The following is a 21,180-nucleotide window of genomic DNA, read 5'->3' on the forward strand; positions in this document are numbered from 1 at the left end:
TTGAATCTTATACACACTATTCTCTATTTTGCATTTTTTACCTTATCGTGGAAGTCAGTTTGTCTTGGTACGTACAGAGCCTCCTTGTTCTTTTTGACAGCTGTAACTGCATACTATTTCATTCAATGGAGTTACCATTATTTATTTATAAATCCCCTATTGCTGGATGTTCAGGTTGTTTCTTAGTCTTTTAAACTCATAAGCAATAATACATATACATTCTCGTACATATGTTTCCATGCACATCTAATCTATAGCCAAGTGGAATTCTCTACCAAAATATGTCTATTTAAATTTTTATAACTTTTGACAAATTGTACCTCATAGGAGTTTCTACTCCCTGCAACATGTGAGTATAGTTCTACACCTTCTAACACTACACTTTCTGATCCTTACTAATTTATAAGAAAATAAAAATTTATACTTTTAATTTTGATTTGGGACATTTTCCTCTTTGAGTTCAATTTATCTTTAAATCCATGGGAGCCATCTGCTCCTGTGCCTTGACCATATTTCTACTGGATGATTTTGTTTTATTTCAGTGACTTGTATGAGATTTTTAAATTAAGAAAATTAGCTCTTTCCCTCCCGTAAGTGTTGCAATATCTATTGCCTGTCATTTGACTGTGTTCATATATTTATAATTTTTTCAGGCTCAACCCAAGGGAGCCAAAAATAAGAGAATAATTTACAACTATTATTACAGGGGATACTGTGGGAGAACCACTGTCTCTAACATTACACCTCTATTTCCAGCTCTTTTGAGGGCCCACAAACCCTTTCATCATGGGAGAGCCCTATCATCTCAGACTCTCACTTGTCATAGTGTTTATCTATATAGACATATGGCTTAAGTCTTCATTCAGCTGAATTGCAAATAAGAGACTTGTACCATGATGCTCTCTAACAAGAGTCTTCAAGAATGTTTAAATAAATATACCATATGTAATGTTGATTAAGCCCCTGATTATGAAGACCTGACCTGGAATGAAACCAGAGAGAATAGAAATGAGAGGCACTATTCATAAATAATTGACAATGCCCAGGGGGTGACCAGGTAAACCCACAGGGATAATGTGAAGAGTTAGGGATGGCTCCATTGCCGGGCTCTGAGATAATGCCATGGCAGAGCTATTTCTTGTAGAGAGTTAAGGCTCACAGTGAGAAAGGAAGAACCAAATTTTTTACATAAAATTTATTTGATGCTTATTTATGTGGTCAGTTTTGTGATAGTTTACTTAAGGCATATGTTGAAAAAACAACTAAAAGATAACCCTGTAGGCGAAGTGAGGCCAGTTAGCCTGAACTGTAAAGACCTATTGTATTGCAAACATCATAGTAACCATGTTTCAATAGTGTTGAGATTTCTTATCTAATTAGATCACTTCGTGAGGCCAAATGATTGTGCCCTGATGATTTGAAAGCCAGATATCATTCTGTTGCCTCTGCCAAGTAGTTTGCACCAGATGTTGAGACCTGACTGCACAGAGAAAGCGACCTAACGTCTGTGGCAAACCCATATTGTACCAGCTTCATGTGAGATCTTACTAGCTTGAGCCCTTCTTTATTTCTGTGGAATTGTTGTGTGGCTGGAAGAAATGCCTCCTCAGCCATGCTCTGAGAAGTCTGTGATGTTAACAGAGTTGCTAGAGAATGAATGGAAAGCTAAGAACAGTAATCCATATATTTTTTCTAAAAGAAAAGAATTTTGACACAGAGCATTTCTGAAGGCAATATGCTATTCACTAGGACATGCAGCAAAGCACCTGGTACTGAGCCATCTGCCAGTAAAAACGAATGAATAATGAGTGGGGATGAACACAGTAATGAGGAGAGAGAGAGGCTTGTCTATGATAGGATCTGGCTAATGAGTTAGCACTCATGAAATTTCCATGAATAACTGGGGGTTTCAAATATTTACCGGTTACCCATCCTCTTCTTGACCTCTATAATAAGAAATACGTCAGAATCTAGTCTATATACGTTTGTTAACCACGAGACTCCAAAATGGTCATTAATCTCTAATAGATGGTGGGCCTAATTTTGTCTCCATGCTTATTTACTATGGTTAACAAATGTATTTACAAGATCCCATACCAGAGTGAATAAGAGTGTCAGGGTCTATTCAAGAACCATCTCTCAACCAGACGCAGTGGCTCACTGCTGTTAATCCCAACACTTTGGGAGGCCAAGGCAGGCAGATTACGAGGTGAGGAGATCGAGACCATCCTGGCAAACACAGTGAAACCCTGCCTCTACTAAAAATACAAAAAATTTAGGGGTACGCACCTATAGTTCCAGCTACTGGGGAGGCTGAGACAGGAGAATCACTTGAACCCAGGAAGCAGACATTGCAGTAAGCCGAGATCTCGCCACTGTACTCCAGCCTGGGCAACAAAGGGAAATTCTGTCTCAAAATAAAAATAAAAATAAATTAAAAGAACCATCTCTCAGTCACCTATCTCAGTTGAATTTAATTAAAATTATCTGAGTCTTAGCTCCAAAGTGAGTCCATTTATAAAAAATATCATTTTTTGCAAGCTAACTAATTTTATTGCCCTTCAAAATTAATGTTGGTGAATTTCGTGGTTTAGAAAGTAAAAGTGAACTCCTCATCCATCTAATCACTTGGCTCCTTTAGCCATGGTTTCACTATTTAATGTTATCCAAAGACACATCACAAAAGTATCTACTTACCTATTTCATCTGACATGGTGTCTGCAGCTGTTTATTATTAAATTATAAATGAAATCAGAGTTATACCTCTAAAAAATATGGACAGTATTCTCTGTTGAGCTCATCTATCCCTAAAACCCCCAGTCCCTCAGTACATACAATGGAATTCCCATTTTACTCTGAGTGCCATGCTCCATTAATCTGCAAATCTCAAAGTGTATCTGACAGGAGTGATGTTGCACATTATAAAATAAGATTTCTCAAATGCTGCCCATCTGTTAGTGATACAGGCAATCTACGTGTCCTATATATAGAACATACATACACTTCCTGCATTGCATATTCTTTCAAATATTTGCTCTTGGCATTGCTAGGTGTCCTACTGTCATAACAGACAAGTCATTCATTAAGCTGTCAGCACCTTGCTACCCTGCTCCCAAAGAAGGTCCATTTCTGTGTTTTCTGTTTCTTGCTGGATGACCTATTCACTCATCATGAGCTGAGCAGTTACTCTCATAACGGGTGCAACTGAGTTGTTCACGTCAACATATGTAAACCAAAGCTCTACTTCTTCATTTCCTGCGGTCCAACACTTGACTTGTGGAGGGCACTAATGGATTGGAAAGCCAGCCTGCAGTCATGAGTTAAGTTGGTGTCAATGTGATACACTTCTTGGCTGAGACATCTAAGGAAGGGACATTAAAAGCAAAAAAGTGGAACAAACAAGTAACAAGAAAAAATTGTAAACACTGTTTGAAAATCTGAAAGGGAATCAAGAAAGGCAATTAGCTACACAGACCTATACGTTGGAACTATTTGGAACCGAGTATATGGGAAATTACAGAATTATATTAAAATCTAAAGCATCTAGTATAGCACATATTTGTAAAATGAAAAATAATAAAAATTGATTTTTAGAAAATTAGAGCTAAGCCCTACTGATTTTTATCTTTGATTTTGTTGTTTATATTTTAAGAGGTCTTGTGTTTATGAGAAATTTAGTATTCACTAGAAAAGTAGAAAGATAATCAATTTTTAACTAATTGAAAGGGCTTAAAATATAGTTGCCTAAACATCCAAGCCCTTATCTTTCTTCTTGACCTCTTGCCTAATCCGTGATTATTTTTATTCTAGAGAGTAGAAGATGGAAAGAGAGAGAGAGAAACGGACGGATGGACAGAAGGAAGGAGGGAAGGCAAGGTAAGACTGATTTAAATTGGCCAATTTGGCTTATAATTAACAACTTTGATTTGTGCTTGACAAAAAGAAGATTAAAATCATTAATTTTGGCCAGGTGTGGTGGTTCATGCCCCTAATCTCAGCCCTTTGGGAGGTTGAGGCAGATGGATTTCTTGAAGCCAGGAGTTTGAGACCAGTCTGAGCAACATAGATGAACTGATAATCTATATATCCCAGTTAAATATGAATCCCATATTATCAACTCTAATACAGATGAAAAGGTTGATGATAAAATATGGTAACAGAAAAACACTCTCTCAACCATCTTTCTACTGTATAAATGCTTGGTTTTACCACAGAAAACCAAAATAAAGCTTGTGATGCATGATGTTACATAGGATTTATTATTCTGAATATATATTGGCACAGGACTAGGAAAGACCACCTCACTAATCAGTTAAGTCATTGCATATTTTATGACATATACTTTATCCTACTTGCTTCAAGTTTGGTTGTAAAGAAAGTGATATATCCTAGAGGAATGGAGACAAAAAGCTAATTTATATCAGGGACAGCCATCCAAATCCCACAAACACAAATGAAAAAAAGTGAGAGACTCAAAGAAAATCATATTAATTCATCTAAGTAGTATTGCTTTTCTGTAGCACAATGCATGTAGAATATCATGGTCCATGTAATTTTAACTTACATTTTCTTCTTCATCCTTTCCAAATGAGACCATTTTATTTTTTGAGAAAAACGGGACAAAAACATTGTTATTTTATATTGCCTCCATTTGTTAAGGTATAGAAACTTAGTTTCACACAGCCATTGACCACCAAAATGACACCCCACCTTGATTTAAAGATTTAGTCATAGCAATGTAAGTGACAGACCCCAAAGCCCCAAGAAAGGAGTCAGTCACAGCAAGTTTTTGCTGTATGTGTGTGTGCATGTGTATATGTAACCATATCATGTATCAGGTTAAGTTGCATTTCTTATTTTGTGATGAAATGTATATGCATCTGATCATATATGTTAATATAATTATCTGTTGATTAAAATGCTGGTCAGAAATTCTATATGTAGACAGCATTTGGTTGAGCTAAGACCTTGAAATCATTTTCTCCATCAAGATGGAATTGTCTTCTGTCATATAGCTAATATAGCTAATGGTTTCTGGAGTTTAGATAAGAATATGAACAAAGGTAAGAAGGGCATTAAAATTGTTTAAGAAATATTAGTTTCAAAATGACCATTTAAATAACAATGAATAAAATAAAGTACTTGAAAAATTACATGTTTGGGATAGAATTAAAAAATCAAACGAGGGATGAAAAGGAAGAGTGGAGAAAGCTAGCCACAAACTTTACCTGTCTGTTTGGTTTCAGGTAATCCTTACAAGTGCCAACAGAATGGAGAGGGATTGCTATTTCTAGAAAAAAAAAAAAAAAGAGAGACTCAGAAACAATCTACGGTTGATCTTGTCTATTATCCAAGTGATATTTGATGTAGCATTTTTCTGTTTTATTGAATTTCTGATATATTATTTATATGTTATGGGGTTTTTTTTAGATTTATGGTACTATTTTAAGTTTGTTAAAATTATATATACTTTTTTTAAAAAATTTATTTATTATTATTATTATACTTTTTTAAGTTGTAGGGTACATGTACATAACGTGCAGGTTTGTTACATATGTATACTTGTGCCATGTTGGTGTGCTGCACCCATCAACTCGTCATTTACATCAGGTATAACTCCCAGTGCAATCCCTCCCCCCTCCCCCCTCCCCATGATAGGCCCCGGTGTGTGATGTTCCCCTTCCTGAGTCCAAGTGATCTCATTGTTCAGTTCCCACCTATGAGTGAGAACATGCGGTGTTTGGTTTTCTGTTCTTGTGATAGATTGCTAAGAATGATGGTTTCCAGGTGCATCCATGTCCCTACAAAGGACACAAACTCATCCTTTTTGATGGCTGCATAGTATTCCATGGTGTATATGTGCCTATTTTCTTAATCCAATCTGTCACATTTGGGTTGATTCCAAGTCTTTGCTATTGTGAATAGTGCTGCAATAAACATACGTGTGCATGTGTCTTTATAGCAGCATAATTTATAATCCTTTGGGTACATACCCAGTAATGGGATGGCTGGGTCATATGGTACATCTAGTTCTAGATCCTTGAGGAATCGCCATACTGTTTTCCATAATGGTTGAACTAGTTTACAATCCCACCAACAGTGTAAAAGTGTTCCTATTTCTCCACATCCTCTCCAGCACCTGTTGTTTCCTGACTTTTTAATGATCGCCATTCTAACTGGTGTGAGATGGTATCTCATTGTGGTTTTGATTTGCATTTCTCTGATGGCCAGTGATGATGAGCATTTTTTCATGTGTCTGTTGGCTGTATGAATGTCTTCTTTTGAGAAATGTCTGTTCATATCCTTTGCCCACTTTTTGATGGGGTTGTTTGTTTTTTTCTTGCAAATTTGATTGAGTTCTTTGTAGGTTCTGGATATTAGCCCTTTGTCAGATGAGTAGATTGCAAAAATTTTCTCCCATTCTGTAGGTTGCCTGTTCACTCTGATGGTAGTTTCTTTTGCTGTGCAGAAGCTCTTTAGTTTAATGAGATCCCATTTGTCAATTTTGGCTTTTGCTGCCGTTGCTTTTGGTGTTTTAGACATGAAGTCTTTGCCCATGCCTATGTCCTGAATGGTACTACCTAGGTTTTCCTCTAGGATTTTTATGGTATTAGGTCTAACGTTTAAGACTCTAATCCATCTTGAATTAATTTTCGTATAAGGAGTAAGGAAAGGATCCAGTTTCAGCTTTCTACTTGTGGCTAGCCAATTTTCCCAGCACCATTTATTAAATAGGGAATCCTTTCCCCATTTCTTGTTTCTCTCAGGTTTGTCAAAGATCAGATGGCTGTAGATGTGTGGTATTATTTCTGAGGACTCTGTTCTGTTCCATTGGTCTATATCTCTGTTTTGGTACCAGTACCATGCTGTTTTGGTTACTGTAGCCTTGTAGTATAGTTTGAAGCCAGGTAGCGTGATGCCTCCAGCTTTGTTCTTTTGACTTAGGATTGTCTTGGAGATGCGGGCTCTCTTTTGGTTCCATATGAACTTTAAAGCAGTTTTTTCCAATTCTGTGAAGAAACTCATTGGTAGCTTGATGGGGATGGCATTGAATCTATAAATTACCTTGGGCAGTATGGCCATTTTCACGATATTGATTCTTCCTATCCATGAGCATGGTATGTTCTTCCATTTGTTTGTGTCCTCTTTTATTTCACTGAGCAGTGGTTTGTAGTTCTCCTTGAAGAGGTCCTTTACATCCCTTGTAAGTTGGATTCCTAGGTATTTTATTCTCTTTGAAGCAATTGTGAATGGAAGTTCATTCATGATTTGGCTCTGTGTTTGTCTGTTACTGGTGTATAAGAATGCTTGTGATTTTTGCACATTAATTTTGTATCCTGAGACTTTGCTGAAGTTGCTTATCAGCTTAAGGAGATTTTGGGCTGAGACAATGGGGTTTTCTAAATATACAATCATGTCATCTGCAAACAGGGACAATTTGACTTCTTCTTTTCCTAACTGAATACCCTTGATTTCTTTCTCTTGCCTAATTGCCCTAGCCAGAACTTCCAACACTATGTTGAATAGGAGTGGTGAGAGAGGGCATCCCTGTCTTGTGCCAGTTTTCAAAGGGAATTTTTCCAGTTTTTGCCCATTCAGTATGATATTGGCTGTGGGTTTGTCATAGATAGCTCTTATTATTTTGAGGTACGTTCCATCAATACCGAATTTATTGAGCGTTTTTAGCATGAAGGGCTGTTGAATTTTGTCAAAAGCCTTTTCTGCATCTATTGAGATAATCATGTGGTTCTTGTCTTTGGTTCTGTTTATATGCTGGATTATGTTTATTGATTTGCGAATGTTGAACCAGCCTTGCATCCCAGGGATGAAGCCCACTTGATCATGGTGGATAAGCTTTTTGATGTGTTGCTGAATTCGGTTTGCCAGTACTTTATTGAGGATTTTTGCATCGATGTTCATCAGGGATATTGGTCTAAAATTCTCTTTTTTTGTTGTGTCTCTGCCAGGCTTTGGTATCAGATGATGTTGGCCTCATAAAATGAGTTAGGGAGGATTCCCTCTTTTTCTATTGATTGGAATAGTTTCAGAAGGAATGGTACCAACTCCTCCTTGTACCTCTGGTAGAATTCAGCTGTGAATCCATCTGGTCCTGGACTTTTTTTGGTTGGTAGGCTATTAATTATTGCCTCAATTTCAGAGCCTGCTATTGGTCTATTCAGGGATTCAACTTCTTCCTGGCTTAGTCTTGGAAGAGTGTAAGTGTCCAGGAAATTATCCATTTCTTCTAGATTTTCCAGTTTATTTGCGTAGAGGTGTTTATAGTATTCTCTGATGGTAGTTTGTATTTCTGTGTGGTCGGTGGTGATATCCCCTTTATCATTTTTAATTGTGTCGTGAATTCTTCTCTCTTTTCTTCTTTATTAGTCTTGCTAGTGGTCTGTCAATTTTGTTGATCTTTTCAAAAAACCAACTCCTGGATTCATTGATTTTTTGGAGGGTTTTTTGTGTCTCTATCTCCTTCAGTTCTGCTCCGATCTTAGTTATTTCTTGCCTTCTGCTAGCTTTCGAATGTGTTTGCTCTTGCTTCTCTAGTTCTTTTAATTGCGATGTTAGAGTGTCAATTTTAGATCTTTCCTGCTTTCTCTTGTGGGCATTTAGTGCTATAAATTTCCCTCTACACACTGCTTTAAATGTGTCCCAGAGATTCTGGTATGTTGTATCTTTGTTCTCATTGGTTTCAAAGAACATCTTTATTTCTGCCTTCATTTCGTGATGTACCCAGTAGTCATTCAGGAGCAGGTTGTTCAGTTTCCATGTAGTTGAGCGGTTTTGATTGAGTTTCTTAGTCCTGAATTCTAGTTTGATTGCACTGTGGTCTGAGAGACAGTTTGTTATAATTTCTGTTCTTGTACATTTGCTGAGGAGTGCTTTACTTCCAATTACGTGGTCGATTTTGGAGTAAGTACGATGTGGTGCTGAGAAGAATGTATATTCTGTTGATTTGGGGTGGAGAGTTCTATAGATGTCTATTAGGTCTGCTTGCTGCAGAGATGAGTTCAATTCCTGGATATCCTTGTTAACTTTCTGTCTCGTTGATCTGTCTAATGTTGACAGTGGAGTGTTGAAGTCTCCCATTATTATTGTATGGGAGTCTAAGTCTCTTTGTAAGTCTCTAAGGACTTGCTTTATGAATCTGGGTGCTCCTGTATTGGGTGCATATATATTTAGGATAGTTAGCTCTTCCTGTTGAATTGATCCCTTTACCATTATGTAATGGCCTTCTTTGTCTCTTTTGATCTTTGATGGTTTAAAGTCTGTTTTATCAGAGACTAGTATTGCAACCCCTGCTTTTTTTTGTTCTCCATTTGCTTGGTAAATCTTCCTCCATCCCTTTATTTTGAGCCTATGTATGTCTCTGTGTGAGAGATGGGTCTCCTGAATACAGCAGACTGATGGGTCTTGACTCTTTATCCAGTTTGCCAGTCTGTGTCTTTTAATTGGAGCATTTAGTCCATTTACATTTAAGGTTAATATTGTTATGTGTGAACTATGATATTAAGTGGTTATTTTGCTCGTTAGTTGATGCAGTTTCTTCCTTGCCTCGATGGTCTTTACATTTTGGCATGTTTTTGCAATGGCTGGTACCGGTTGTTCCTTTCCATGTTTAGTGCTTCCTTCAGGGTCTCTTGTAAGGCAGGCCTAGTGGTGACAAAATCTCTAAGCATTTGCTTATCTGTAAAGGATTTTATTTCTCCTTCACTTATGAAACTTAGTTTGGCTGGATATGAAATTCTGGGTTTAAAATTCTTTTCTTTAAGAATGTTGAATATTGGCCCCCACTCTCTTCTGGCTTGGAGAGTTTCTGCCGAGAGATCTGCTGTTAGTCTGATGGGCTTCCCTTTGTGGGTAACCCGACCTTTCTCTCTGGCTGCCCTTAAGATTTTTTCCTTCATTTCAACTTTGGTGAATCTGGCAATTATGTGTCTTGGAGTTGCTCTTCTCGCGGAGTATCTTTGTGGCGTTCTCTGTATTTCCTGGATTTGAATGTTGGCCTGCCCTACTAGGTTGGGGAAGTTCTCCTGGATGATATCCTGAAGAGTGTTTTCCAACTTGGTTCCATTTTCCCCCTCACTTTCAGGCACCCCAATCAGACGTAGATTTGGTCTTTTTACATAATCCCATACTTCTTGCAGGCTTTGTTCATTTCTTTTTCTTCTTTTTTCTTTTGGTTTCTCTTCTCGCTTCATTTCATTCATTTGATCCTCAATCGCTGATACTCTTTCTTCCAGTTGATCGAGTCGGTTACTGAAGCTTGTGCATTTGTCACGTATTTCTCGTGTCCTGGTTTTCATCTCTTTCATTTCGTTTAGGACCTTCTCTGCATTAATTACTCTAGCCATCAATTCTTCCACTTTTTTTTCAAGATTTTTAGTTTCTTTGCGCTGGGTACGTAATTCCTCCTTTAGCTCTGAGAAATTTGATGGACTGAAGCCTTCTTCTCTCATCTCGTCAAAGTCATTCTCCGTCCAGCTTTGATCCGTTGCTGGCGATGAGCTGCGCTCCTTTGCCGGGGGAGATGCGCTCTTATTTTTTGAATTTCCAGCTTTTCTGCCCTGCTTTTTCCCCATCTTTGTGGTTTTATCTGCCTCTGGTCTTTGATGATGGTGATGTACTGATGGGGTTTTGGTGTAGGTGTCCTTCCTGTTTGATAGTTTTCCTTCTAACAGTCAGGACCCTCAGCTGTAGGTCTGTTGGAGATTGCTTGAGGTCCACTCCAGACCCTGTTTGCCTGGGTATCAGCAGCAGAGGCTGCAGAAGATAGAATATTTCTGAACAGCGAGTGTACCTGTCTGATTCTTGCTTTGGAAGCTTCCTCTCAGGGGTGTACTCCACCCTGTGAGGTGTGGGGTGTCAGACTGCCCCTAGTGGGGGATGTCTCCCAGTTAGGCTACTCAGGGGTCAGGGACCCACTTGAGTAGGCAGTCTGTCCCTTCTCAGATCTCAACCTCCGTGTTGGGAGATCCACTGCTCTCTTCAAAGCTGTCAGACAGAGTCCTTTGTGTCTGCAGAGGTTTCGGCTGCTTTTGTTGTTATCTGTGCCCTGTCCCCAGAGGTGGAGTCTACAGAGACAGGCAGGTTTCCTTGAGCTGCTGTGAGCTCCACCCAGTTCGAGCTTCCCAGCAGCTTTGTTTACCTACTTAAGCCTCAGCAATGGCGGGCGCCCCTCCCCCAGCCTCGCTGCTGCCTTGCCGGTAGATCACAGACTGCTGTGCTAGCAATGAGGGAGGCTCCGTGGGTGTGGGACCCTCCCGGCCAGGTGTGGGATATGATCTCCTGGTGTGCCTGTTTGCTTAAAGTGCAGTATTGGGGTGGGAGTTACCCGATTTTCCAGGTGTTGTGTGTCTCAGTTCCCCTGGCTAGGAAAAGGGATTCCCTTCCCCCTTGCACTTCCCAGGTGAGGCAATGCCTCGCCCTGCTTCAGCTCTCGCTGGTCGGGCTGCAGCAGCTGACCAGCACCGATCGTCCGGCACTCCCCAGTGAGATGAACCCAGTACCTCAGTTGAAAATGCAGAAATCACCGGTCTTCTGTGTCGCTCGCGCTGGGAGTTGGAGACTGGAGCTGTTCCTATTCGGCCATCTTGCTCCGCCCCCCCAGAATTATATATACTTTTTAACATATGTGTTATTTCTGATGTAAATCGTTAAGTTCCAAACATTATCTTCTACAACTTGTCTTTCTCACTTCCAATAAATTATTCTAAAACTACCCACTCTTAGACATAATTTCATGATAAGTATGGAATTCAGAGATTTTTTTTCTTCCATTTTTTTCTATAAAGAAATTCAAGACCAAAGAATTTTAATGATGCGTGGTAAGTTAGTGCCTTCTTTAGGGAAGGGATATCTGTTTTCTCCATCATCAAATCTCCAGTACCCAGCAAATTACATAGAACATGGTAAGTGCCCAAAAACGATTTGATTAGATGAGTAAAAATAGGAAGAGCAAGAGTTTGAAACATTTCTACAGCTCAAGAATTACCCATAAAAATTTACTTTTTGTTCTAAGATAAACTCCACATTGAAAATTAGTTCTTCCAGGAGTTGTAGCCTTGCTCACCAGATTCCGAACAGTAACCAACACAAATAATATGAAGGTTTAAAAGCTTTTTGGCCAGTCGGTCTCTTTGGTCTGTTTGACCAAACCCCATAATTACATGAGTACATGGTATAGATTTCCCAACACATTCCAGTCTCAGATATCTATCTCCCTTATTGTTCCCAGAAATACACATATGGTTTCCAAACTATGTAAATGCATTTTTTACAGAAAATATGAATACTGTCAAAAAAATTTTCCATGGCAAAATATAATCTAAAATAAACTTTCAAAGCTATGCCGTAATTCATGGAAATTAGAATAATTCCTGGAAAATGTGATAACACTAAGCAATAATAATTTAAGTAGCAATGTAGTAAAGGTAATTAATGAGAGTGAAATTTCATATAAGAGACAAACTTTAAATAATTATTATAAAAGAGAGAGAGACAAAGACAATTCTATTTGAGAAGAATAGAAACTGAATGTACATAAAGATGGATTAACAATTTTTCTGTTGAAACGAGAAATAATAGTAGCAAATTAACCCCATGTAATAGAGACCTGACTGAAGAATACAGTCTAGTGAGCATAGTTCTCACCCAGAAAAATATTCATGGGATGAATAAATAAATAAGTGGGCTTTTCTGAACTCCAAAACTACTTTAATCATTTTCATTACCAGTAAATGTACACAAGTATATCCTTTAAGAAAATAAAACTGTTAGATCCTGTCCAATTATGTTTCAGAGATAGAGTTCTATTAAGCTGCCTGTGTCAGGGAATTTTTATAATGTTGAACCAAGTCATAAAGAGTTAAAATTTATTTTACCATCAGGTTACTTTTCATTGATGGTGGTCGTGGTTTCATTGGTGGTGATGGTATTGTTTTTAGTCAATTTTATATGTAGTTGATTTTCTAAGTATGACTAAAGAGCTCTCTGAATTTGGTTGGACTCATTCCATCGGCATTTGTTTGTATACATGAAAATGAGCAGGTTTCTAAGAGTCAGAATTAACAAATATATATCCCTCAATAGATCTATTTTTTCAGGTTTATCAGTTTGCAACAAGGAAATACTGGTAGCCAGGACCACCAAATAGATTTCTTAATAGGCAAGAATCTATACTGTATTATTCATTTAAATGCAAACATTAGAATTAACTTTGGCTCTAATTTCTTTAAGGGTTAAGCAACTTATGCACATTTTTTGCAGATGTATTTCTTTCTATAAAGTTACCTCTTCCTGTGTAGTTTAATAAGTACAGAGTCAGCATAAACAGTATTCCAAAGAAATCTGTCAAATAACATTTCGAAAAATCAACATTTCATAAAATACAACTTTTTCATAAATAACAGCCAGCCACACACAAAAATGATTCCCGTATTAGTGACAGATTTAGAAACTAAAAACTGCACAAGTTAGAAATATCCATTTTAGAATTTTTCTTTTCAACCAGAAAGATATATTTCTTTACCTCTTGTTTGAATCAACCCCCAACTCCCCCCGAAAAAAGGGGGGAAAAAACCATAATTCAGAGATGTGCAAATATTTAATATTACTTGTGCTACAAGAGTCTTATACCTACGATATTTAAAATTCTTAAACAAAAATAATACCCAACTATCACCACTGACATCTTAGAGTTTGTTTTCATTAGGGGGTCACAAGTCACTTACCCCTAAAAGAAAACTCCATGAGAGGGTAACCTGTTTTCTGGAAACCTTAGAATTCTTAGTTTAAAATTCTATGTGCTTCTTATTCAATAACATACTATATTTACTTAAGAAGGAGTTATTCCTGGGTAATGTTCACATCCAAATTTTTAGGTTGAATAAAAACAAGAGACAAATAAACTTGACAATTAGGTGAACAAAGTTTCTGGTTTAAAAATGGCCTCTGTCTAGAAGCCTTGGACAAAGCCTCTCCCGAACTCTCACTAAAAGAACTATGTAAGGGCAGAAAAGATGTAAATTTATGACCCCATAAACTAAGATTGACAGACAACCCAAGGCCTGAATCTGGAAGGAATTTTCAATAATTGGAAGTCAGACAGGGCTGAGTGTATTAACCAATTGGTGCCCTGTGTGCATGCCATCTTGTGACATGGAACAACCTTGACAGAATGAGAGATGCTAGAAGGCCACCAAACCTGATCCACATTCCCCTGGCAGAGAAGCAGGACCTGCTTCTGATCAAGGATCTCTGTAGGTGATGCCCTTCCCCCTTGCTCCTCTTTGATGCCCTCATCCTGTGTGTTCTAGTATCTGAAAGTCCCAAAGCAATCTGCGTAAAAGAGAACCAGGGCAAGAGAGACCCGCATTCAAGGTGAAATGTTGCAGCCTTGACAGTGTAGACCCAGTAACAAAACTCCCAAGAAGACACAGCCCAAGGTGAATGGGAATTGATCATAAAAAGACGCTAGGATCTCTGCACAGTATCTAGCTCGGCAGTCCCCAGCCTTTTTGGCACCAGGGACCAATTTCATGGGAGACAATTTCTCCAGGAGCCGGGGGTGGGCGGATGGTTTCGCAATGATTCCAGTGCATTATATTTATTATGCACTTTACTTCTATAATTGTTACATTGTACTAGAGAATGAAATAATTATACAACTCACCATAATGCAGAATCAGTGGGAGCCCTGAGCTTGTTTTCCTACATGTAGATGGTCCCATCTGTGGGTGATGGGAGGCAGTGACAGATCATCAGGCGTTAGATTCTCATAAGGAACGTACAACCTAGTTTCCTCACATGCGTAGTTCACAATAGGGTTTGTGCACCTATCAGAATCTAATGTGGCTGCTGATCTAACAGGAGGCAGAGCTCAGGCAGTAATGTGAGCGACAGGGAGGGCTGTAAATACAGATGAAGCTTCGCCACCTCTCACCTTCCCACCACTCACCTCCTGCTGTGCAGCCTGGTTCCTAAAACAGACTGGTACCAGTCTGTGGCCCTGGAGTTTAGACCCCCGATCTAGTTCTTCAGCTCTGTAGATCTGAGAAGTTTGCTCAGTTAAAAAAAAAAAAAAAGGCAAGCCAAAGGCCAATCCGCTCAATCAAAGCACTGAGTCTGGAAACATTCTTGTTCATTTAAAGATTGATAAAATAATAATGACAACAATCATAATAACAGTTACTGAAAATTACTATGTGACAGGTACTATTTTTAGTGCTTATAAATAGTTAATCATTTCACCTTCATAAAACATGATGAGGTGGTTATTATTTCCATCTTACTGATAAGGAGACTGAGACAAAGAGAATTTAAGTCAAAGTAATTTGCTGAAAGTGACACAGGTAGTAAATGGTGAAGGTATGATTTGAACACAGGCAGTTTAATTCTAATTAAACTCTACTCTTCGCCTGGATCAGTGGCTCAAGGCCGTTATCCCGGCACTTTGGGAGGCCGAGGCGGGCGAATCACGAGGTCAGGAGTTTGAGACCAGCCTGCTCAACACGGTGAAACCCTGTCTCTACTAAAAGTACAAAAAATTAGCCGGGCGTGGTGACAGGTGCCTGTAGTCCCAGCTACTCGGGAGGCTGAGGCAGGAGAATGGCGTGAACCCGGGAGGCAGAGCTTGCAGTGAGCCGAGATCGTGCCACTGCACTCCAGCCTGGGAGACAGAGCAAGACTCTGTCAAAAAAAAAAAAAAAAAAAAAAGGTACAAAAAATGAGCTGGGCGTGGTGCTGGGCGCCTGTAATCCTGCCTGCTCAGCAGACCAAAGTAAGAGAATTGCTTGAACCTGGGAGGCAGAGGTTGCAGTGAGCGGAGATTACGCCACTACACTCCAGCCTGGGCAACAGTGAGAAACTGTCTCAAAATAAACAAATACATACATACATACTACTCTTAACCAATATTATAAACGAACAAAAAAAGAGTATATTTCAAGAAGTAATAAAGACAAAGTGTAAACATTGTGGGATAAAATAAAAGAAACATCATCCTGAAGATATTAGCAGGTGTACGTATCTTAAAAAGATTTATTATAAAAAAGAAAAATAACTGGAAAACTTTTAGCTTCCTGGAGAGAATCCGAGAAGACATGGCCCCTCTGAATAGCTTGGGGTTTAATGATAAATGGATGAGGTAAATAAAGATGCAAGTGTTATAGATTATTGCATTGGTGACACAAATTAATGACCTCCCTCTAGCCACAACACCCTTTGCGATGTCATTTTACAGCCCCTCCCATGAAGAAATGGAATCTATTTCTCCAAGCTGGAATTAGAGCTGGCCTGGAGATGGGTTTGACGAATGAAATGCTCGAATTAGAGCTGGCCTGGGGATATGTTTTGACCAATGAATGCTCGAATTGGAGCTGGACAGGAGATCCACTTTGACCAATGAAATGCTCAAATTAGAGCTGGCCTGGAGATACGCTTTGGCCGATGAAATGCTCTGAAACATTATCATGCCAGTTTTGAAACTAGGCCTCAAGAGGCTGTGCTTTGTTTTACTCTCTCTTTGTGTGCCTTCTGCCATGAGTGTAAGCTAAGGTAGTCTGCTGAAGAATGAGGGGCCACATGAGTAGAAAATGAGTGGATCCACTGTGAGGGTATCCTAGACCTGCAAGTCCCCAGTCAACTGGCCAACTAGCAGCAGCTTCATGAATGAGCCCAGGCAAGATCGGCCAAGCCTGGCCCAGAACAGCAAAACTGCCCTGGCTGGCCCATGGACACAGGAAAAATAAACACTTGTAGTTTTATGCTATATGTTTTGGAGCTGTGTATTACTCAGCAAAAGCTATGGTAATGAAACACGTAGCTAGAAAAAGATGAAATGCACCAGAAATATCAGTTATTTCCTCCACAAATTATATTTTTTTCCTACTCTATGTTACCTTTAGAAAAATATCTACCCAAAGTTCTTCATCTGACCATCTGCCTTCCCACTGAAGGGGCATCAGGTCATGTGGCCCTATTCCCCCATAACCACAGCTATGGGGACCAAGAGTAGAAATCTGGCTCAAGTTGGATCCATCAGAATCTCATTTATGAGAATTTAAAATTAGCTTCCAAAGGCTCTAATAAGCATTTAAGAGGAGGTAAGGCTCTTTTGAGGAGATAAATAAAACCAATGTACAAAATGAAGCAGAGAAGAGAGTATGTAAGGCCTCAGAGACAGAAATAGAGAAAATTGACTCTTTGTGCTACAGGTTACTTCCTGAGACCCCGTGAGATACCCGTGTCCATATTGTTTTCTTTTTCCCATTGTAGAATATGTTTCCATTTTGCATGCCTCGGAGGGTCACCTGCTCATTCTTCAAGACAAGACAACTCAATAGGATAGAATGACCAAGTTTTCATTTACTGAAACCAAATTTAGTAAAGATATAGAAATACTATAATATACAAAGGATTTTTGGCTTTTCTAACTTCTACTATCGTATCTCCTTTATATAGTTACTTTTTAGGAAGGGCAAGAAGAAAAGGTAGATTTTCATGAGAAAATTTCAAAATTAGATCTCCCTCTTTAATTTTTTAAAATGTCAAATGTTTACACATGGAGAGTAAAATGGAGCACGGACGCACTTCTCTAGAAACATCAGGCTTCCAGTATTAATTAGGAAATAATGTGAATTCCACTTTCATTTTAATTTCCATACAGTGGTTTCTGCTGTGAAGATCCTAACTCTGTTTCTTCCAGGATGCTGGACTGTTCTTCCCATCAGATAAAGATGTGCACAGCAGGAACCACGAGATGGAGATGAAAATGAAATTCACGTTATTTCCTGGTATTCTTTGCCTGAATAGTCTCTGCAATGGTCCAAAGTGTTAAATAGAGAGATCTTGGAGCCATTACCTCCTCTGTGTGTGTGTGTGCATGTGTGTGTGTGTATGTGTGTGTGCACAAATTACAGAGAAAATGCAGTGCAGTGTTGAAGAGCCTTAGTATTCAAATCAAAATCCACTGGAGGATTGTGTAAGTCTCCACTTCACTTTGTCTTAAATTCCAAGTCCGAAGTGGATTTCCTAAAAGGGTTGTCAGTTCGCAATATTTTCTTTTCTGTGCCTTTTGAAAAATGATACGTGTGACTTTCCTGAATCTGAGTGAGCATAACAACAGATGCAAAGAGATTGAGATGGGGCTACAAAGCTGCCGGAAAGATTTTTTCTTTTCTTTAACAAAAAAGAGAAGAGGGACAAAAAAAAAAAAAAAAAAAAAAAAAAAAAAAAAAAAAAAAGAAAGAAAGAAGTAATGCCCCCTTGACAGTTTACATTCCTTCTTCTTTCCTCTGTTATTTATGTTCACTGAGTTGTCCCGTCCCTGGCCTCCTCATTGATCACCTGTTCTCTTTTCCTCTCCTACTCAAGCAGAAGCTGCCAGTGCTGGTCCCACAAGTAGCAACCTGGATCCTGAAGGCATCTTTCCTGGAAGTTTTACTAAAAGATGATCCAAACACCTAACTATACTGATTTAAAACAGCACCACCAATAACAACAACAAACCTAAGGCCCAGAGTTCAGAACTATTACAAATATAATGTCATATCCATAAACTCCTAAATCTTAATGCCTCATGCTGCACTTATATAATCAGTGGGGTGGGGGGAAAGGGGAAAAATGATGAAGAGAAAAAACAGTACACAGATATTCAACTCTGAGTTTTCTGGGTTAAGGATGAGAAATAAACATTAATTGAAAACTATGCGTGCATCATAAGGAAGGGTTTATAATTTTGACATATGGAGGAGGCAAAAGTAGGTAAAGAGTGAGTTGGAAAACTGAGACCAAAATGGACATTATACTGAAGTGCTATATTTCGCTGTCTGACATTTGCAGGTGCTTAGTAAATATTTATTTTTTCTGGTCAACTGCTTTCCTCATATTCTTCCTTTATAATCCAAGAGACTTTTTTAATATTCTCTAGGGAAAGTGGAGCAAACTCAGACTGAGTATAGATAAGCCCACATTTATAGCCTACTTCTTAATGTTTCTACATCTCATATCCTTGGGTTTAAACATAATATACATTTTATGAAGTTGTTGAATAAAACTAATGCATGAAAAGAAATTGGCACATAAAAGGCAATGAGGAAAGATTGCTGTTTCATAGTAGGAGGAGGAAGAAGGGGAGGAACAAGAGGAATAATAGTAGTAGATGGGCTCAGATGAAAATTTTGTAGAGCAGCAGAGTGTTAACACCTACAGATTTGAGCAAAAAGAGTCACTGTGAAGTGATGGAAAGGATTCAAGAATAAGAAGTGAATTTGTACTAGATATCACCTTATTACCTTCACTGTCCTAAAACTCTATAATCCTACATATGTGAATGATATGTTGAAGTCAATCAATCAGGAAATTATTTTCATTTTCAAAATTAATCAGGGCCAGTTGTGTCACTGGTCTAGAATCTCACAGTTAAGTTTTAAAAGTAATACTTCAAAAAGTTAACTAAGCCAGGGGTGGTGGCTTATGCCTGTAATCTCGGCACTTTGGGAGGTGAGGCGGGAGCTCAGGAGTTTGAGACCACCCTGGGCAACATGGCAAAATTCCATATCTACAAAAATTACAGAAATTAGCCAGGCATAGTAATGGTGTGCACTGATAGTCCCAGCTACTTGAGAGGTATTGGTGGGAGGATGGCTTGAGCTCAGGAGGTGGAAGTTGCAGTAAGCCAGGATCAAGCCACTACACTCCAGCCCGGGTGACAGTTAGAACCTGTCTCAAAAAACAAACAAACAAACAAAAAACAAAAAACAAAAAAAAAAACTAAAAATGGATCATAGACATAAATGTAAAATACACTATAAAACTCCTAGAGGTTAGCATAGGAAAAAGCCTAGATGACCTTAGATAGGTTGGTGACTTTTTAGATACAACACAAAAGACACAACCCATTGAAAGAAATAATTGATAAGCTTGACTTCATTAAAATTAAAACCTCCTCTGCAAAAGGCAATGAATGTCAAGGGAAGGAGAAGACAAGCCACAGACTGGGAAAAAATATCTACAAAAGACACATCTGATAAAGGACTGCTATTCAAAATATACAAAGAATTCTTACCAACTCAACAATAAAAAAACAAATGACTCAAATAAAAACTGGGCCAAAGGTTTTAACAGACACGTCACCAAGAAAATGAGACACCTCTCATTTTACACAGATGGCAAAGAAAAAAAAAGCATATGAAAAGATATTCTACATCACATGCCATCAGGAAAATGCAAATTAAAACAACAAAAAGACACCATTACACATCCATTAGATTGCCCCAAACCTACAGTACTGACAATATAAAATGCAGGCAAGGATGTGGAGCAAGAGGAACTCTTATTCATTGCTGATGGCAATGCAAACTGGCGCAGGCACTTTGGAATAGAGTTTGGCAGTTTCTTAAAAAAATTAAACATACTTACCCAATAATCCAGCAATTACACCTCTTGGTATTTACCCAACAACCTTGGCATATACATTATTGTAAATGTATGTCCACAAGAAAATTTGCACGTGAATATTTACAACAACTTCATTTATAATTGCCAAAAACTTGGAAGCAACCAAGATGTCATTAATGGATAATTAAACTGTGGTACACTCAGGCAATGGTATATTATTATAATTCAATGCTATAAAGAAATGAGTTATCAATCCATGAATAAACATGGAGGAACCTTAAATGCATATTACTGTGTGGAAGAAGCCTATGTTCAGGATAATTCAGACTATATGACATTCTGAAGAAGACAAGGCTATGAAGAGAGTAAAAAGATCAGTGTTTGCCAGGGCTTAGGATGGAGGAGGTGATAAATAGGCAAAGCACAAAGGATTTTCAGGGCAGTGAAAATACTTTGCATGATACCATAAAGATGGATACTTGTCATTATACATTTATTCAAATTCATAGAATGTACAATACAAAAAAATTTCCCTAATGTAAACCATGGACTTTGGGTAATTATGATGTGTCACTCTAGGTTCACCAACTGTAACCAATGTTCCACTTTGGTGATGGATATTAATAATGAGGGAGGGTATGCATGTTTGAGGGCAGGGGAGTCTCTGTATCATCCTCTCAGTTTTGTTCTCAACCTAAAACTGCTCTAAAAATGCAGTCTTTTAAAAAAGTATTCATAATTTCATACACTTTCAGAGGTGCTTTGAAGGAGAAA

At 38.4% G+C, this 21,180-nt stretch overlaps 1 long non-coding RNA gene across 1 annotated transcript; it reads right to left on the minus strand.

The window, feature by feature from the left end:
- Nucleotides 1-384: 384 nt before the first annotated feature.
- Nucleotides 385-11,605, minus strand: LOC139359679 (uncharacterized). The gene is made up of 3 exons (XR_011615967.1): nt 11,517-11,605; nt 5,229-5,290; nt 385-2,407 (listed from the first exon to the last, which is right to left on the minus strand). It is a non-coding gene; the product is annotated as an uncharacterized lncRNA (long non-coding RNA).
- Between the last annotated feature and the right edge of the window lie 9,575 nt (nt 11,606-21,180).

The sequence above is a fragment of the Macaca nemestrina genome, chromosome 17 (genome assembly GCF_043159975.1).
Source record: "Macaca nemestrina isolate mMacNem1 chromosome 17, mMacNem.hap1, whole genome shotgun sequence".
Classification (NCBI taxonomy): domain Eukaryota; kingdom Metazoa; phylum Chordata; class Mammalia; order Primates; family Cercopithecidae; genus Macaca; species Macaca nemestrina.